At 40.0% G+C, this 3,110-nt stretch overlaps 1 long non-coding RNA gene across 1 annotated transcript; it reads left to right on the plus strand.

Moving 5' to 3' along the window:
• The first annotated feature begins 329 nt into the window (after positions 1-329).
• On the plus strand, positions 330-2,809 carry LOC126628215 (uncharacterized). Its single transcript, XR_007625320.1, has 2 exons — positions 330-2,143; positions 2,355-2,809. It is a non-coding gene; the product is annotated as an uncharacterized LOC126628215 (long non-coding RNA).
• The last annotated feature ends 301 nt before the right edge of the window (positions 2,810-3,110 follow it).

Consider the following 3,110-nt stretch of genomic DNA (forward strand, 5'->3'; position numbering starts at 1 on the left):
AATATCAACATCAGTGTGGATGTAGCCCAAACATTGGGGTGAACCACAATACATCTTGTGTTTTTTACTTTCTTGCAGATTCACGGTCGGATTTATGTTGTTCCAAGACCCCTCCGGTTTTATGCATCAACAGTGATGATCTTCAGGTTTTTTCATCAATTGAGAGCAAGTGGAAGGGTGATGAGTGGTTGAGAAAGATAGGGAGGGATAATTTTGTGTGGGATAAGTTACTAGATAACATAATAGGGCTAGTGATAATTGGGGAAAAGATAATTATGATTTTGATTAGTTTAAAAAGATGTGATAATTGGATGGTAGTGGGTCGGAATTTGAACCACAAGGTGACTTTTGATCTGATTTATCCTCTTTCCTCTGGTGGGTAGTGGTCTAAGTGGTGTTTGGCAAGGTGTTTTGTTCTGTTAGGGTTTCTAGGGTTCCTGATTAGGTTAAGTGTTGTGTGTTGCGCTTTCCTTTTTTCAATTGGTTTGTATGATTGGCTGACTGTGTCTTATTGGTTTTTCTGGTTGAGTTTTTGTGGCGACTCTTTGTTTTCTATGTTCTGGAGAACTGGTTTTCTCAAGATGAAGGTTTTTAGTCGTAATCATTATTGTTTTTTCTTGGGGTATCGGTTTGGTTTAACTTCTCTTGACTTCTATTTTGTCTGGAGACGATTGGGCTTATCTAGCCCAGTTTTTTTTATTTTTTTATTTTTATTATTGGTGCTTGCTTGCTCTGTCTGGTTTTGCGTGTTCTTGGCATTAGGCACGCGGGCGTTCTCCACAGGTTTTGGCGACTTATAGTAATTATGACCTACTTATTAGGTTTTTAGCTTCGTTGCGCATGTGTGGGTGAATGGCGCTTGTAGGCTTCAATGATTGGATTCCCCCAAAGTGCTGTTATTTATACCAACACTTGGGGATATGGCTTTTCCCACAAAACTTTCTGGTCATTTTCTCTTCCTATCTTAGTGTTCTCACCATGAAAAACTCCCAGTTTGCTGCCTCTTCTTCTAGCAATGCCCGTAGGCCTAGAATTTGGTCGGAGGGTTATATCCCAAGTTGGGAGAACCCTTTTCCTATTCCTCAACCTGGTCAAGACCAGGTAGTTGTTGAAAAAACTATGAGTACTTTCACCATGGAGCGTGGTGTGACGAGGGTGAATACCTATCTCTGTTCTTTGATCAACGTCGAGCATATGCTTTCTAGGATCCTTATGGGGATAGTTTTTGGTTAACCTCTTAAGGCTCACTTGATTAAGTGGAAACTAGGACTGTTATGAAAGAATGAGGTGAATAGTACTTTTTACCTTGATCATTACGGCATAAAATGGTTTGTGCTTGAGTTTACTGATGAAGATGATATGAAGTTTGTCCTCAAGAATAGGCCGTGGTATGTGCGTGACCAAATCTTCCACCTGGAAAGATGGAAAACAAGCTTTAAGGATACTAATGTCATTACCAAGCTGATTGTTTGGGCGCGTTTACCTTGAGTCCCAGTGCAGTATAAGGAGGAAAAAATTATTAAGGATATTACTCAACCTATCGGGAAAGTGATTAAAGTGGATGAAGTGACTTTGGGATTGAATGGACTGTTTGTTAAGGTCCTGCTGGAAGTGGACTTGTGTTTTCCCCTCAAGTAGGTTTTTATTGTTAATCATGATGAAGATTATCCCATTGTGATTAGTTATAAAAAGATCTTTAAGTTGTGCTTCTATTGCGGACGTAGAAGGTTTGAGAGACATGTGTGTCCAGAGGTGGAAGTAGACGATGGTTACTTTATGATAAACAAGGTGTTTGAGGATGGGTCATCTGTCTACCCAGAGGATGTGAATGTGGATGAGGATGTCAAGGCTGGTCTAGGCAAGGATGTTATGCTTTGTTTTGCAAATGCGTCAGCTGTGGAGGAGGAGTTTACTGAGAATGATAAGTCGGGTCAACGAGTGGAGGATGGGGGCCCGAATGGGAGGGTTAGACTACAGTAACCCTTACGTGGAGGCGAAAAGGGGAAAAGAAAAAGTCAGGGGATATTGCTAGGGATGAGAGATCTTTTGAAGAGGTGGTTGCGAGCCTGAAGAAAAACCGGGTGGCTAGGGCATATTTGGTGCAGGATTGGAGAAGATCGGGAAAAGCTAAGGAGCATGTCAGGTAAGTGCAAGTCTCTTTAACTATCAGGTCGCTGATAACTTCAATTCTCGACTAGCTTCTAGTTTAATAAATTGTCGGGTCTTGCCTAATGGTGCTGTGTTTGATAGACTACCTAATTTAAGTCTTCTTTTTTATTCTTAATGTGATAGTGATCTTAGGTTAGGTAAAGTTAATTTTTTTTGATGCAATGGTCCTTCTGAAACAAAATCAGGATATTGTTATCTCGACTGTTGGAAGTGGGGAGAATGAAGCTAGAGAGAAATCTGAGAGTTTTATTGCTGCAATGCTCGAGGTGGAAGCTACGTCTGCAAGTGCCAGGCTAACGGTGGGAATGTTGAGTCCGAGGAAAAGAATCCAAGAGGAAAAAGCCGATGAGGTTGGTCTATCTGCATACCTTGACGAAATAGATTGATGAAGAGGATTGTGTGGAACTGTAAGGGAATGGGACGGCCAGAGTTCAAGAGTAATTTTAGTTATCTTTGTGGTTTGGTTAATTTAGATTTCTTTTGTTTTGTTGAAACTAAGACTGAAGTGGATAAGGCCTCTGTTAGTTACCTTAATAGGTTTTTTGATCAGTTTTTTGGATGTAACCCCGACGGGAGGCCTAGAGGTGTTTGTTTGTGTTGGAACTCTGGTGTAATGAATATCAATGTGCTTTTTGCTTCATCTAGATATATCCATGCTTTAGTTAAAGATGTGCGCTTGAAGATTTTTTTTTGCTATTTTTGTCTATGTCTACCCCCAAAAATCTCTTCAAGAGAATATGTGGGATGAACTCTTAGGTTTTAACCCGGAAAATAATCCTGGGATGGTGTTAGGTGATTTCAATTGTATTATGAATATCTAGGAAAAGTGGGGAGGAGATCAACGTGGTAATATCTTATGATAAATTTTGTTGAATTTTTAAATAATGTTGGTCTTGTTTCCTTGCAAGCATTTGGTGTTCCTTTCACTTGGACAAATAAAC

Source organism: Malus sylvestris, chromosome 7, assembly GCF_916048215.2.
Source record: "Malus sylvestris chromosome 7, drMalSylv7.2, whole genome shotgun sequence".
NCBI classification, from domain to species: domain Eukaryota; kingdom Viridiplantae; phylum Streptophyta; class Magnoliopsida; order Rosales; family Rosaceae; genus Malus; species Malus sylvestris.